This window comes from Salvia splendens, chromosome 21 (assembly GCF_004379255.2).
Source record: "Salvia splendens isolate huo1 chromosome 21, SspV2, whole genome shotgun sequence".
NCBI lineage: Eukaryota > Viridiplantae > Streptophyta > Magnoliopsida > Lamiales > Lamiaceae > Salvia > Salvia splendens.
The window spans coordinates 15,594,726-15,613,168 of NC_056052.1; positions in this window are offsets into that span (position 1 = coordinate 15,594,726).

Here is an 18,443-nt window from a genome sequence, read left to right on the forward strand (position 1 = left end):
ATAAAATATTTTGGGAAGATTTCCCTAGATTTTTAGGAATATTTTAATTATTGACTATATTTATGGTAATAAATATATTTCTTTTATTCCAAGATGATATGGACACGATTAATTTAATAGTTTCATATATATAATATATCTAGAATCCTAATTAGGATAGATATAAGATTACATTAAAATAATATAATTATTCTCTTCCTAATCTTGAACATGGAAATAATTTGAATTTAGATTTTCATGTCTAATTAAGATTTAAACAATTTACTTTATTTTAGATATATCTGATAGTAGACGTGAATAAAAATTAAATTCTAGATTAATTAATTTCCTTAAGTAAGATACTAAAAGATAATAAATGTTTTAATTATCCAGCAAATTAAATACCAACAGAATTTAATTAAGTCTTTCTCCGCCTTAAGGCTAAGGATAATTAATGAAAAACCATAACCGAAATATCTAAGCGATAATTACGAACTTAAAGTTTGTATATGGTCTCCATCGGTTGGTCTACCAAATTTTGTGAAGCTAGTTTCTAATATTATCACCACCCATTATGTGGGGACAATAATCATACGAAACAGTAAGTTCATGAGGGTGGACTTCTCAAATAATAAATAGTATGAACTAGAAAGTGGTTCCTAATATTATCGCCACCCATTATGTGGGGACAATAATCATAAGGAACTACAACTTTCAGATGTTCAAATAGAATTTATGAGATAGCTTGATTTTGTTATCAGCACATGAGCATTGTTATGGGAGTGTGTTATATAAATAAAATTCTGTAATGCTAAATCTGATAGTTGTGCTTAGGCAACATTAGGCGGCCATGCCATTATATGGTCTCTGGACTATTCGTCGGTGTTGTGACCAGTAAAATTGCTAAAATTTTAATGCGTATTAACCTCTTATGGAGGGCACAAAATTTTAATTTTATGATTGTAAGATTTTGAAAATTTTTATGGTTAATCTAATCAATTATCTTACATAAGTTTATGACAAATAGTAAATCTTCTGTTTTTGCAGTGCGAATCAAATCGTCTAAATGTCATTCAATCCTCTTTCGCAATCCTTAAAGAAAACAAACTCGAGAGCTTTTGTTTACATAGAATGGAAACAAAATTTGGACATCGTTCTCACAGCTGAAGAGTATAGATTTGTGCTCACTACTCCACAGCCTCCTGTGACGGCTGCGAATGCTGCAGCGGCGGTTCGAGATGCGCATTGACGGTGGCATAAGGCGAATGAGATGGCTAAGTGCTACATATTGGCATCTATGTCTTCACTGCTCAAGCATCAGCATTCTACCATGGCGACTGCTGCTGAGATTATGCAAAATCTCACAAATCTTTTTGGTACTCAGAATCGAGCGGCTAAGTCTCAAGCCTTTCGGAGTATCATGACGAAGACAATAAAGGAAGGAACATCTGTGCGGACCATGTCCTCGAGATGATGAGCCACCTCAACCAGATTGAGGTTTTGGAAGGGACGATCGATCCCGAGTCCCAGGTTACTATCATCCTTCAGAGACTTCCCCCTAGCTTCCAGCAGTTCAAGCTCAACTTTGAGATGAACAAAAGGAATTACACCTTGGCTAAGTTGTTGACTGTACTTCATTCGGCGGAGGACCTCATGGTTCAAGCTAAGGTAGCTATACTGAGTTTGGTGCCTCATTCCTCTGGCTCTAAGCCTGGCACAGGAAAGAAGAAAGCACCGAACCTTGTTGCAGCTAAGAATGCTAAAGGAAAGAAGAAGAAGAAGAAGAAGAAGAAAAAGAAGAAGAAGAAGAATGCTAACAAGAAGCCTACAGGAAAGTGCTTCAAGTGTGGAGAGAAAAGGCATTGGAAGCCAGACTGTCCGAAGAAGGGCAAGGCTATAGGTATGCACCAAGCTCAAGTTGTTGAGTCATGTTTGGCTTCGAAATGTACTCATACTTGGGTTATTGACAATGCAACTACTGATCATATTTGTTTTGATCCTGACTTAATGCAGGTGACAAGATGGCTACATTATCGTGAGATCGAGGTCCAGCTGGGCGACGCTACCAAAGTGGCGGCCGTTGCAGTGGGAGACGTTTATTTATGTTTTAGTAGTGATAGATTTTTTATTTTGAAGAATGTTTTGTTGATACCTTCTTTTAGAAGAAATTTAATTTCAGTTTCTAAATTGGTTTTTGATGGATATTCGATTTCTTTTAATGACAATTGCATTATCAAGAAAGATGGTTCTTATATCTGTCGTGGTATCATGGAAAACAATCTGTACACAATCACTTCTACACAGTTTAACAAACGTAAATCAGAACTCAATACAACATCGAAAATTTCAAGGAAAGAAAGAACCTTCAAGTTCAATGAAGGAAACATACTTATGACACCTTTGACTTGGTCATGCCAACGAAAGAAGGATTCATTCTCTAGTGGATCAAGACCTTATTAAAGGTCTAGAGAAACAGCCGTTTTCAACGTGCGAATCATGTTTAAGAGCAAGATGACTAAGAAACCTTTTAGGGAAAAAGCTAATAGGGCCAAGGAAGTACTTGAGCCTGTTCATACTGATGAATGTGGACCGATGTCAACCGAGGCAAAGGGTGATTTTTGATACTTCATCACCTTCGTTGATGACTTCTCGAAAATTGGATACGCCTATTTGATGTGCTACAAGTCTGAATCTTTTGACAAGTTCAAGGAGTTTAAAGCTTATGTAGAGACGTATCATGGTAAGAGTATCAAGAGCCTGCGATCTGATCGCGGAGGCGAATACCTTAGTGCCGAGTTTTTAGACTACTTATCAGTGTAGGGAATTGAATCCCAACTGACTGCGCCGGCCACGCCCCAGCAGAATGGCGTAGCTGAAAGAAGGAATAGGACCTTGTTGAACATGGTCCGATCGATGATGAGTTATGCACGGTTACCAATTTCATTTTGGGGATATGCCTTGCTTTCTACAAGTCACATTTTAGACAACTTACTGTCAAAATCAGTACCTATTACTCCATATGAGTTGTGGACTAGGGTAAGCCCAATCTAGAACATCTCAAGGTATAGGAGTGTCCGGCTCATGTATTGGAAAAGGATCCAACTAAGCTTGAATCAAGGACTGAGGTATGTTTGTTTATTGGTTACCCTAGAGGATCAAAAGCTTATGAATTCTATGACATTGTGAGCACTCATGCCACATTCTTAGAGGAATACTTTGTAACGAATCATAAACCCAGCAGTGAAGTGGCTCTTGAGGAGCTAACTTCTGTCACAGGTTCCATAAACCAAGAACAAGTACCCAGTGTACAAATAGTTCCAGAAATTTCAGCTTCAACTCCGAATGTTGTAGTGCCGCTTCGCGGTGGGAGGGTTTCTCATGAACCCGATAGATACATTGGTTTGGGAGAATCTATGGATCACTCTTCAGACAGAATGTATTTGATCCCTGGATGCAGAGGCGCAGGCGGATGCCGATCATTGCAAATGGGTTAAAGCAATGGATTGAGAACTACAATATATGGTAGACAAAGACGTCTACGATTTGTCAGTCCTACCTGAAGGCTGTACTGCCATTGGGAGCAAATGGATATACAAGCGTAAACGTAGACCCGATGGATGAGTCAAAGTCTTTAAAGCCAGACTAGTGGCTAAGGGGGAAGGAGTCTTTAAAGCCAGACTAGCAATGCTCAAATCGATCCGTATACTTTTGTCTATAGCAGCTTACGTGGATTGAGATGTATGGCAAATGGACGTTAAGACTGCGTTCTTGAACGGTAGTCTTGAGGAGATCATTTACATGGAACAACCCGAAGGATATGTCGTGAAGGGCAAGGAACACATGGTTTGGAAGCTTAAGAATTCCATTTATGGTCTCAAGCAAGCATCTAGATTGTGGAACCAGTGTTTCGATCAAACTATTCAGAAGTTTGGATTCAAAAAATGCCCCAGAGAAAGCTGCGTGTATAAGAAGGTTGAAAAAGGAAATGTGGTGTTCTTAGTTCTATTTGTAGATGACATTCTTCTAATTGGAAATCATAAAAAGATGTTGTTATCAGTACAAACGTGGTTATCGAACCAGTTCGAGATGAAGGATATGGGAGAAGCGGGACACATTCTCGGCATCAAGGTTCTTCGTGACCGCCAAAAGAGGACGTTGTGCTTATCTCAAGAACCTTACATCGACACTGTACTTATACGCTTTATCATGCAAGATAAAAAGGTTTCTTACCTTTTAGACATGGCATCCATTTATCTCAAGAGATGTATCCTAAAACAACGTCTGAGATAGAAGAGATGAGAAGGATACCATATGCTTCAGCAGTTGGTAGTCTCATGTATGCTATGCTTTGTACTAGTCTCATGTATACCATAGGCCGTGAAGAACATACTCAAGTACCTTAAACGGACTAAGGACTATGTTTTAGTTTACAATGCAGCCGAGCTTTATAAGTCCTGGTGTTTCGATGAGATCAGCCCACACTGATATCGGAATATGAGTTCGGGAACCAGCCAGAAGATCCGTGGTCTAGTACTCGACGCCTCACGTGGAGAAGTCCCGAGCCATCATCGATTCTTTGGAGAATCAATAAGGTATTATTCCTACTCCGTAGAAAAGCATGTTTTAAGTTTCAATTGTACTTAAAGCATGTTTAATTCAAGTTATGAGCATGATACATGTGATAATTATGCGAATAGAATTTGTCTAAATAATCTGCTGAATAGATCTGATTATTATGTGATTTATTTGATGCACGCTTCCGCTATTTTATCCTTTGGTTTTGGTTTCATACAGAACTTGATGTACGAATATGGTTCTGTAAGGTACGAAAGACTTAGTTTAATGTGGATTATAATGTATGAAAATGGTATTTGAATATATGAATCCCAGACATTAATGTAATTAAAGTACTGAATAATGTATATACATATATAGCTACATCATGTCGCAGAGAATGATATTTTGAAGTCATGTAAAAATATGTACGTATAATGTATCATGGGTTGGGGAAGGTTCTATATCCTCCTTAGAGTGTCCAATATGGGACCGCCGCGCCTATAGCCCCGACGGGGGCTGTCTATAGTGGAGGTGTTGTCCGCCCCGGGGCGGTAGGCGGCGGACGGACATGCGGCGAGTTTGGGGCGAGGACGCGCCTACTCCGGGGCAGACGCGGCGAATAGGCGGGGCTGCTATAGTGGAGCCTTGCCCGGCGCGGCGATAGGCGGTTATTTTTTTAATTCAATTTAATTCTCCTATAATTACACCCCATTTCATTCATTATTTTCACACCATTCCAACTCTTAATCACTCAGAATTTCTCTCACTAGAATTTATGGTCAGAAATGGACAGTTTGTGGAAAGACATGTGGAATGATCTGATTCAACGGGTGCAACACCAGGCCGCCCAGGAGGATGCAGCGTGCTTGGCAGAGGCTGCGATCCCTCGTGCGATTACTCATCGACGGACCATCCAACGAGACCACGTCGGTGCGCACCAGCGTCTAATGGCTGATTACTTTGTGGATAACCCCCCGTTATCCACCCGAGATATTCCGCCGGAGATTCAGAATGTCGCAACGGCTGTTCAGCCATATAGCAAGAATTTGGAAGAGCGTTACCGGTGCTTCACCCTCCGCCGTGATTCCCTCCGCCGTGATTCCGCTGGCCGGATCGGGCTGTCTACGCAACAGAAGTGCACCACTGCAATCCGGCAGCTTGCCTACGCCCCACCAGCCGATATGTTCGATGATTACCTACAGATGGGTGAGACGACTAGCCTCACGGAGCTTAAGCAGTTTTGTAAGGGGATCCGGGAAATATTTGGTGGGGAGTTTCTACGGAAGCCCACCCCTGATGAGTGTCAGAGCCTGCTGGATATGCACAGTTCGATCCACGGGTTCCTAGGAATGTTAGGAAGCATCGATTGCATGCATTGGGAGTGGAGGAACTGCCCCGTGGCATGGAAAGGCCAGTTCACAACTGGATTCAAAAGCAAACATCCATCGATGATTCTGGAAGCCGTTGCCGACTACCATTTGCGGATCTGGCATGCGTATTTCGGTGTGGCAGGTTCGAACAACGACATCAATGTTCTTCAGTCATCGTCGTTCTTCAACGATGAGTGCCGGGGGAGGGTCCAGAAATCAGCTTCGTAGCCAACGGCACGCAGTACAGTAGGGAATACTATTTAGCAGATGAGATATATCCGCGGTGGCCCGTATTCGTCAAGACTGTCCGCCAATTGGTTGGACCGAAGAAATAATATTTTGCGCGCAAATAAGAGGGTGCTAGGAAGGATGTTGAGCGGGCTTTTGGTGTCCTCCAATCGCGGTGGGCCATTATACGGTGCCCGCCACGGCTTTGGCACGAAGATGATGTCGGGAATATTATGTTAGCATGTATCATATTGCATAATATGATAATAGAAGATTAAGGATTTGCGGCAGAGCGTTGGGCACCAGAAGAGGGCGCAAGTACAAGTCACGGTGTTGCCTCTGCGCCGATCCAGATGGGCGTACCACGGAGCAATGAATATTTGATCCAACATTTCGCTGATATGCGCAGGACAACATTTCACTCCAGGCCGATTTGATAGAAGAAGTGTGGGCACGTAGGGGAGGTGGCGGCGCAGTGTGAACACCTATGTGATTTGCACTAGATTAAATTTTCGTTGTATAATTTTTCCTGTACTTTAATACGACGAAAATTTAGTGTTTAATTTTAATTTCTTCGCGTATAGTCGTTTTCTTCTAATTACGTATAGTCCGATAAATTTATTCATAATTACTTGAAACATTAAAATAAAAATTGATTATAAAATTTTGTGGCTATTGGTGTCCACCATAGTGGCGGAAACAAAAATTTGGGGCTGTGGACAAAAATTGGGGCGGGTCTATTTGGGTGTCCGCCTTATAGTGGACACCCTTAAAGTCCTCATCACCAAAATTTTTTTGGCGCTTTGTACCTATTCAAAAATATTGACATTGAGGAGATTAGACTACAACCAATATCAAATAAAGTATGAGGAGATTACACTATAAGCAATATCAAACAAAAGTACATCAAATACTAATGTAGATAATCAATTGTACGTAATGTACAGAACATGTTCACCAATGTAACTCAAACTATCATAACACATATTAATGCAGCATATATCAAGGACTAATTGTCACGACCGCCCTTACTAAGGATAGTGAAGACGGGGAAAATGTGACGAGGGGAGGGACTAAGGAGCGGGGAAGAAATGAGGGACACAATAAAAGTTGACACTTAATGCAAAAATTTGATTAACTTCCAAAAGGGAAAATACTTTAGTCTACAAAAACATTTAGTTTATCAAAAGTAAGCAGCAGAATTAATTCTCAAAGTATTTGACACAATAAAGTCGTACGAAGTAAAGTAAACTCTTGTGACATCAGTTTTCAAAAGTAGCAGCGGAAATAAGTTATCAAAGAGAGTCATAGGATGAGGCCTATGTATGAAGACACAATGCATCCAAATTTCCTAAGCCGACTCAACATCCATCGCAACACCCCGCTCAACCTGCACATAAAGAAAACATATGCAGTGCTGAGTATTTGATATACTCAGTGAACACACGCCAAAATATTTGATAAAAGTTATGTCATCCATACCATAGTGAACTCGAGTTTTAACATTTTAGAAAAGAAGTATCATCGAGTATCACAAAAACATTTTCATAGCCTGGCCAGGCAAAACAATCTCCCCACTTTCTCAACAACCTATCATTCACATCCTCTTACCATAGTGCGACGAAAGTGTGGCCACACTATTCGCCCACGAGATCGACCGACTAGCAAGGACGGCTCACGATCCCCTCTGTGTACACATCCTGATAGGGTTTGCGGCCCTACTCAGACCCGAATTCGTTTATCATAGCCCTATGGCCTAATGGAGCGAACTCACAAACTAGGCATCAAGCACAATCTCAACATAGCCCTATAGCCTAACGGAGCAAGCTCAAACGAGCTAGGCATCATGCAATAATCTCAACATCACACATAGCCCTATAGCCTAACGGAGCAAGCTCAAACGAACTAGGCATCAGGCAACAATCTCAACATCAAAACAATCATGGCATGACATAACACTTTAAACCACCCTTGTAGCTCCATAATCATATTTTTGAAACGTAAAAGAGTTTAGTAAAGAAAGCCCACCTCGCTTGCTTATACCACACAATCACAACTCAAAAGCAACCCTCGTTCCTTGTGCTCACGTACGCACAACAACCCTTGTCAACACCACAACACAATCAGCCTTCCATCAGTACAATTTATCATGCATGTCCTATTGTTCCTTTCATCGTTTTCTTAAATTACCCATCCCAAACGTTCACCAACATAAGGAAACACACCATAGTATACCTCAACGTATAACACATAACCACGCCATAAGATACGTTCCTTAATCACCCATGCCTCATGTAATTCATTCAAACTTGACAACAAGTATTATTTTAACATGACAGAAATCTGACAGAACTGCGCAGTCGTTTTGTAAAAATCATTAAAAATCCATCCGACCTCCGTTGGCGCTGAAATTTTATCACAACACAGTAGACACGTAAAATATCATCCAGTTAAAATTTAACAACAAAATCACATCTTTAGGTCAGTCAAATAAAAAACGAAACTTACTGGACGAGAATACAAATTCTGACAGAACTGCGCAGTTAAATTTAAAATATCATTTAAAATTCATATTTCGTAAAAAGAAGCTGAAATTTATACACAACACAGAAGACATCTCAAATTTTACTCAGTTAAAAATTCGTGCCAAAATAAGATCGTTTGGTTGGTCAAACACACGTCAGAATCTACTGTCCGAACACCACAGTTTTTATGCTTCACAAATTCAAATTAGGGTTTATCTATCATTCATCCAAACACATATATTCATGCTTCCAACACATAATCATGCTTCAAAAAGATCTCACAACCAAGTTCTCATATATTCACATATCATTCACCAACGAATCATCCACAACCTCACACATACACATACATAAACGCATATCCACATACTTTCTCATGCAAAACATCAATCCCAACCGATTACTTTTTAGATCTATGATTTCTACACTCTCTATATGCATGAGGGAAACAAGAAACATGGGTTCAATGGAAAGGATGAGAAAGAGAATTCAAATATACCTTTCTTGTTCAAAAACAATCGGTAGGAAAGATAATTGATGCGATTTTTCGATGAATCTTGAATTTTCAACTCCAAATTGATGCAAGAACAAAGGATTGGTGATGAATTGGTGGAGAAGGAGAGGAAGAGAGGGAAAAACGTGTAGGAGAGAGAAGAGGGAGGCGAAAATATGAGTGCTAGGGTTAGGGTTCTTTTAATTTATAGTCTATGATAAATCCCATAATAAAATAAAATAATTAAATTGTGGGGGAATAAAATAAAATCCCACAATTAAAAATGAAAGTAGGCGTGTGGAATGGGAGAGATCAAGAAAAAAAATACTTAAATCCTCAAATCAAATAGGAATAGGATTTAAATTTGGCAAGATATGGTAAGATTTAATTGGATTTTAATTCAAGGAAGGAGACAAACAAGATACCAATTAAATCCACAAAATAATTCCTTCTCCTAATTACTAGGAGATTTCGAAAATGTCAAGGGATGGCATAATTTGGTTTGGATTTAATTTGGATAAATATCCCAAAGTAATTAATTAAATCCAAGAAAGAAAGTATTATTTCCAATAAATAGAAGGGCCGAAAATTTCAAACAAAATGGCTAGAATGATTATGCATGATCCCACTTAATTTAATTCACACATTGGAAGCTTAATCACATTAACTCACATAACCCACAACAACTAATTTCACATAATTAACTCAAACACATAGAGACTCAATTTCCACAAAAGAAATTCTTATTCAACATCCACATTAATAGAAATAGAAGTCGCAAAATTTAGGGGTGCTACAATAATCTAATGTGTTACATCAGTGTAATTTGTACAAGTTTTGGGTAAATAATGTACATCTGGTATTGTATAATGTACGTATTATTTCCAATAAATAGAAGGGCCGAAAATTTCAAACAAAATGGCTAGAATGATTATGCATGATCCCACTTAATTTAATTCACACATTGGAAGCTTAATCACATTAACTCACATAACCCACAACAACTAATTTCACATAATTAACTAAACACATAGAGACTCAATTTCCACAAAAGAAATTCTTATTCAACATCCACATTAATAGAAATAGAAGTCGCAAAATTTAGGGGTGCTACAATAATCTAATGTGTTACATCAGTGTAATTTGTACAAGTTTTGGGTAAATAATGTACATCTGGTATTGTATAATGTACGTAGTCTATATCACAATAATGAACAAAAGGTTTTGTTAGTGAGTCGGTACTATACTCTAGCCCCATGGATTGCTAAACCCTTTGGGGGATGGATTTAATTTCATAACACATTAAACCCATTATAATCTATATTAATAAGATTGTGACATATACATTAAACAATCATAATCGTACATTAAATTCAAAGAAGTATTCATAGTGATTGTTTGATAACCGTACATTAAATAACCATAATCGTACATTACCGAATTAATGTACCAATTTGTGTGGATAATGTACACGACTTGAATGTTAAAAAACATTCAATTGGCGACAAGCACTCACCAACAACACATTACAGTCGAAATCACATTTAGAAAGATGGTTTAGGGTGAATTTAAGCACTACATCAAAGTGTATTACACCACTTTCGACCATAAAATGTAGCATATTATACCATAATCTAGAATAATGTAGCACGACAGTACGTAATACAAATATTGAGTTAAATAATGAACAAATGCTTTTTAAAAGAAGATATAGATGAGTATATAGAACAAGTAATGTACGAGCACCATTTAAATAATGTAGCAAACCAAAATCGATATCCATCACCAAACCATAAATTGTAAATTGACCGAATAATTGTAGAAGCACTAAAACGAACCCCAAAAATTCAATTAACGAACGACATACAATAGGTAACCTAAAATTAGATTTCGGTAATGGAAGAAAAAGACCTTAGATTTACAAAAAAATAGTTTTCAGTATACAAGAAGTGAAACTATTGCTCAATCATCGTATTTCGATCAGAAATTTTACCTGCTTTTGGGGTACGGATACAACCGGCGGTGTCTGGTTGTGGCAAAAATAGCAAAATCGACCCTCGAATGATGAGAACAAGATCAGAGTTTGCTTTGGTTGGATTTCCTGTCATCCTTGCAGCACGAATCTGCATTTTTTCTTGATCTGTGGAAGTAAAACGGCGCGGTTAGGGTCTGGGAAGAGGGGAGAAGTGAGGAAGTCGCGACTAATGAAAGAGAATGGAATGAGCGATATGTCAATCGTCTCTCCAAATAACCACGTAATTATCGCACTTGCAGTTTTGAAACTGCTGATATAATTTCCGTGTTTACAATTATACACCTATAATGTACCACGAACATGGTTTAATGTAACACGAAACATAAACTCTCATCATCATCTAATCCATTCAAAACCTTAATCTAATGGTTAATATTAAGTTAAAACTTAACACTATAGAGTAGTAGGACCTATATATATATATATATATATATATATATATATATATATATATATATATATATATATATATATATATATATATGTTAGTGGAGAATGAGTATCACCTCATTAGTGAGATAAGTGTTTCTAAAATTAGAAAAGGCATATTCTTATGGGACGAACTAAAAAGGAAAGAATGCATATTTTTGTGGGACGTAGGGAGTAGTAGTTTGGAGTTTGTACAATATTTAGAGTTTTCATTTGATTACATCTCTCCATATTGTACAAACTCCAAACTACTACTCCCTACGTCCCACAAAAATATGCATTCTTTCCTTTTTAGTTCGTCCCATAAGAATATGAACATTCTAATTTTAGAAACACTTATCTCACTAATGAGGTGATACTCGTTCTCCACTAACAATAATTTATTTATTTTTTCTCTCTACCTCTCTCTTCCTTTACCAATTTTGCATTAAAACCCGTGCGCAAAGTACATATTCTTTGGGGACGGAGGGAGTATGATTTAAATCGTTAGAAAATGTCAACAGGTGACAAAATAATATCAACAAAAAATGTCAACACAATGTCAACAGTTGACGCTGTGTTGACATCAAAATCTTGAAATTTTACCATGCGTCATCCGTTGACAATGTGTTGACATTTTTGTTGATATTATTTTGTCATATTGACATTTTCTAATGGTCTGGGTCATATTTTGGAATTTGTACAGTAGTTAGAGTTTGTATTAGTTTATATCCCTATAGGATGTGTTATATTGTTAACTCACCCTTATATTACTAAATACAACTAAATAATAGACATTATATCTTTAAATCAAGAGCCAAGATCATTCAGCCTCGAGTATAAATACAGTTACAAAAAAGGTCAATTAAGGTATTAATGTCAATTAACAAAAGATTAGTTATAATTAACTTTTAAAAAATATTTCAAAAGATTAAATGTATATAATTCTCTTGATTTAAATTATAGTTTCCCACAACATATATCAAAAATTTGATAAAAGTTTGGCTAAAGTTATTTTGGTCCCTTACATTTGGCCAAAATAACTTTTTGATCCTTTACATTAAGTTTGTGACATTTTGGTCCAAATTTAACATTTTCCGTTAAAACTAACGATCAAACGTGTTTGACCAAATTAATGAATTAATTAGTACTCCATCTGTCCCATTAAAAATGAAACATTTTTCCTTTTTTTGTTGTCCCATTAAAAATGAAACGTTTCCTAAAATGGAAACAATTCTATCCATACTTTTTCATCTCTCTTACTTTACTCTCTCTTCATTAACTCACAAAATAATTTTACATAAAATCATGTGCCGATTTCCAGATATTTCATTTTAAGTGGGACGGAGGGAGTATAATATAATTAACCTAATTAACTTAATTAATTTAATACTTAAAAATGATAAAATAAGTACTCCCTCCGTTTCTTCATAGTTGAAGCAAAACTTTTCGGCACGGAGTTTAAGAAAAGGATGTTGAATGTGTTAAATAAATAGATAAAAAAGTAAGAGACGGAAAAAAGTAGAGAGAATAAAGTAGAGAGAATAAAGTAAGAGAGTAAAGTAAGAAAGAGAAAAAAGTTACTATATAGAGAAATGATTCAACTTTGAGGAAACATCCAAAAATAGAAAAATGACTCCACTATGGAGAAACGGAGTGAGTATTTTTTCACTTAAAATGAAAATTAATTAAATTAAACTTTTTTTTACTTAGAATAAAATTAAAAGATAATTTGCTTTCCAACAAATTTCGTCTCTCTCTCAAAATTCACCATTGTCGTGGCTCGCCATCATGGTCGACGGTATTTCAACCGCACTGGTCCCCGTTTGGGCCGTGAAACGCAGTTTCCGGGACTCGGGCCGGCCTGCCATGGGGTCACGCTGCTATTCTTAAGTTGCCATCGCTGCTGTGGTTCCCGAGACCACAGCGCCACCTGCTCCGCCGCCGTTCTTTGGGTACCACCTCGCCAGCGGCTCCCTGCTTACTCCGTCGTGCGTTGCTGCTCGGGCAGCACCCACCCCCTCGAAAGCTTAGCTTTTATTTCAAATTTCGTTCTTTTCTTATGTTCGATTCATAATTCAAATTAAGAGAGTTTGATGGTGGTATTCGATTATGTTGTTTGAACTACTCCCTCTTAATAGAAATCGCTAATATTTCCTTTGTCATTCTTAGATTGAACCAAGAAGATGAAGAAGCTTCTAGATCACATGCATCACATACACACGTGAAGAAGAAACATAGCTATCAACGGCTCTCTACCTAACCACCTCCAACGGCTATGAATGTTAGTTAGTTGTTAGTTATAGTTTGTTATGCCAGCTGTCGTCTAGTTAGTTAGATTGTTGTTCTTAGCTAGATTACATCACTGTGTATATAAGGTGATGTGTCTTCCCACTTTTGTAACTTTTAATTCAATCAATAAACAACTGAGATCTCTCTTTCTTCAAGCATGATTGTTGTAACTTTTGTAGAAACCCCTCAACAAAATGCAAGAGTGGAAAGAAAACACCAACATCTTTTGAATGTTGCAAGGAGCATAAATAAGTTCTCACCTAGAGCCATAAAGTGTATTTTCATTGGCTATCCTTCTGGATATAAGGGGTATAAAGTTATGGATCTTGAAAACAACACCATCTTCATTAGCAAAAACGTTGTCTTCCATGAAAATGAATTCCCACTTTCTCACTTAAACCCCACCCTCTTTCCAATATCTACTTCTGATATTCCAGAACCTATTTTGCCTCAACAAATATTCCAGCCTCAGAAAAACACTCCATCCTCATCACTTCTGCCTCAACAAAATTCCTATACTCAAATTAGCAACAAAAATGATGCTTCAGCCACAAATCCTCATCATTAATCCTCAGGAAGAACTATCAAAACTCCTGCACATCTCAGTGATTATATATGCAACTCAGTGGTGACTGATTCTAAATATCCTATCTCTTCATACTTTTCTCTTGCCAAGCTATCTCAACCTTATCAGAGATTCATTATCCTTCTATCCACACTCACTGAACCTAAATCCTACAAGCAAGCTGCTCAACATTCTGAGTGGGTGTTGGCAATGCAAGAAGAGTTACAAGCTCTGATAAGGACCGACACTTTGTTAATTACTATGTTACCTCCGGGCAAAATTCCAATATCTTGTAAATGGGTATACAAGATCAAATTCAAGGCTGATGCTACAGTAGAGAGATACAAAGCCCGGTTGGTTGTAAAAGGTTTCACACAACAAGCTGGAGTGGATTATCATGATACTTTTTCTCCAGTAGCAAAGCTCACTACTGTCAAGATGGTGCTTGCTCTTGCTGCTATACATGGATGGAAGCTTGCTCATCTAGATATAAACAATGCATTCCTATATGGTGAGCTTGATGAAGAGATATACATGACATTGACTCCTGGCTTGGTTGTTCCAGAGAATGCTATGGCTGGTCAGCTTGTTTCCAAATTAAAGAAGTCTCTTTATGGACTAAAACAGGCTTCTAGGCAATGGTATTTGAAATTCTCACAAGTGGATTTGGTCTCTCTCAATCTGCCTCAGACCACTCATACTTCTATAAACATTCCACAGATGGATCTTTCTTTGGAATTGTTATTTATGTGGATGATATTCTTGTTGCTTCTAGTGATGATGAACAGATAGAGAGCTTCAAGAGGTTTCTCACAAGCCATTTCAAGTATACGGATCTAGGTTCTCCAAAATATTTTCTGGGAATTGAGATTGCTAGAAACACCAATGGCATCTTCATTTCCCAACACAAATATGCACTGGATCTTGTAACCGATGCAGGTCTTCTTGGATGCAAACCCTCTTCCATACCTATGGATTCATCTAAAAGTCTTCAACAAGATGAATGGGATCTTGTCACTGATCCCACTGCCTATAGAAGACTCATTGGCCGTCTTGTCTACATCTGCATAACTAGGCCAGACATCACCTTTGCAGTGAACAAGCTTAGCCAATTTTTGTCTAAACCATGCTCTGACCACCTGCTTGCTGCTGAAAAGGTTCTCAAATATCTGAAAAGTACACTAGGCCATGGTCTTTTTTATTCAAAAAAATCAGCTCCAGAGCTAAGCATCTTCTCAAATGCTGACAAGGCTTCCTGCCCAGATACAAGAAGAAGCATCTCAGGTTTTTGCCTTTTTTTAGGCAACTCTCTTATCTCTTGGCGCTCTAAGAAGCAACACACCGTGTCTAGGTGTTCGGCAGAAGCAGAGTATAGATCAATGGCTTTAACTTGTTGTGAGGTTGTTTGGATTTTAGTACTACTTAAAGACTTTGGTGTCTCTATAAACCAGTCTGTTCCTCTCTATTGTGACAACCAAGCCGCTGTCTACAATAGTTCGAACCCGGTTTTTCATGAGCGCACCAAACATATTGAAATTGATTGTCATACTATTCGTGAAAAACTACTTGAAGGCATCATAAAACCTGTGCACATCCACAACAACCTACAGCTTGCAGATATATTCACAAAGCCCTTGGCTTCATCTCCATTTCACAATTTGTTACCCAAGATGGATTTCAAATCTGTTTACAGTCCATCTTGAGGGGGCTCTTAGATTGAACCAAGAAGAAGAAGGAGCTTCTAGATCACATGCATCGCATACACACGTGAAGAAGCAACATAGCTATCAACGGCTCTCTGCCTAACCACCTCCAACGGCTATGAATGTTAGTTAGTTGTTAGTTATAGTTTGTTATGCCAGCTGTCGTCTAGTTAGTTAGATTGTTGTTCTTAGCTAGATTACATCACTGTGTATATAAGGTGATGTGTCTTCCCACTTTTGTAACTTTTCATTCAATCAATAAACAACCGAGATCTCTCTTTCTTCAAGCATGATTATGCTTCGTTTATAATCTTCTCAGTCATCGTTCTATCCAAATAGTCCATATCCATTTATAGCAAATTCTCCTTTTCTTTTACTTTATTATTTATGGGCCCCTATCCATTATATAATTTTAATTACTTTTTCTCCCATTCCCTTACTTTGCCAATTACCAATTATGCATTAAACCTCGTACTCATACTAAATGACCTATTTCTATGGGACAGAGGGAATATAAGATTCACGAAGAGTTGGCACATGGTTGTTTGGAATTCATGAATTATGTTAAAATGATCATGCTTTTAGAAGAGTGGGAATGGATGAGGGATTAAACCTTATTTGAATTAATAGATAAGGGATGGACAATTTTCTGTTGATTATGGTTTCTGCCATAATATTTAATGAGTTGGCACATTGTTGTTGATTATGGTTTCTGCCATAATATTGTACAACCATAGGGAATTAGTGAGCGAGTGGAGAAGATAGTGAGCAATGTGGGGAAGGGGAAGAAGGAGAGGAGAGAGAAAGTTTGATTTTGGTCTTTTTTATTTAATTTAATTTTACTTAATCATTGATTAATAGGTTAAAATATCACTAATTAGTTAATTAAATTAATTAGATTATAAATAATTTATTAATTTGGTCAAATATGTTTGACCGTTGGTTTTAACAGAAAAAAATTGATTTTGGACCAAAATATATTGTTTGGAACCAAAAGTTGATTAAACCTTATTTGAATTAATAGAGAAGGGATGGACAATTTTCTTTCAATTATGGTTTCTGCAATAATATTTTATGAATTTGATTGTATAATCTTAGGGAATCAGTGAGAAGAAGACCTTTGGGAGATAGTTGTTTTATCTTTTCAATACTTGAAAAAATAAAAACTAAACTACACAACACAATTTATAAACCATTATATCTCCATACTTCTATTATCTTAAATTAATTATAATTAATAATTAAAGAATGAGATAGTAATTGATTACACCTCCATCAATAATAATAAAATGCAAATTCTATATATTATATAAATCTCAAACTATAACCTGGACTGATATCAACATATATAAATAACAAAATAGGAATATAGTGTCAAATCATAATTTGTATACCGTTTATAAGAGCATCCACAATAAGAATAGCCCTCCCATAGTCCAGCCATAGTCTAGCCACAAACTCTTCCAGCCACATCATCAGCACTAAAAATCCTCCTGCCACATCATCAAAACAAGCAAATAGCCCAGCAATAGCCTAACTGTAACATCCTAAATTTTTGTGACTCTTTTTATATGTTTATTTGAAATTTTCAATTATGAAACTTTTGTTTCTACGAGATTAAGTGAATTGCGTGAAATAATTGTCGTGAGTGATATGGAATGAAGTGCGTGATATTTTATATTTTCCAATGTGGGGAAAATAATTAGTAGGATCATGCATTTATATTTTTCGAGCCAATTCATGGGAATTTTCGGTCCTTCCTAATTATTGAAATAGTATTTCATTTCTTGGATTTAATTAATTATTGTGGGATATCTATCCAAATTAAATCCAAACCAAATGATCCCTAAATGGTACTACATGAAATTCGAACTCTAGCCTATTATCCTTGGGAGTTTCGAAAATCTCCAATTTAAAATAGGAGGATGAATTATTTTCTTTGATTTAATTGGTGCTTTGTTGACTTCTTTCTTTTGAATTAAATCCAATTAAATCATGCCACCTATTATTTCTTCACCCAAAATAAATAGAGAGTTGAAATATTTCCTTGGCTATTTAAGTCTAATAATTTTCAGCCCCTTCACTAATTTTTGGAGGATAATTTATTTGTTTTCTATTTTGTGGGATCCCTTTTTATTCGATTAAATACCATACTAATACCTATGCCAAATTAATTGGGGATGTGAACATTTCCTTATGTTGTATCCTTCATGTCACACGCCCTACACTAGTATTTTTCCTTGTGAGAATATAATTATTTGTTACCTATTTTATGGGAGCCTTTTTCC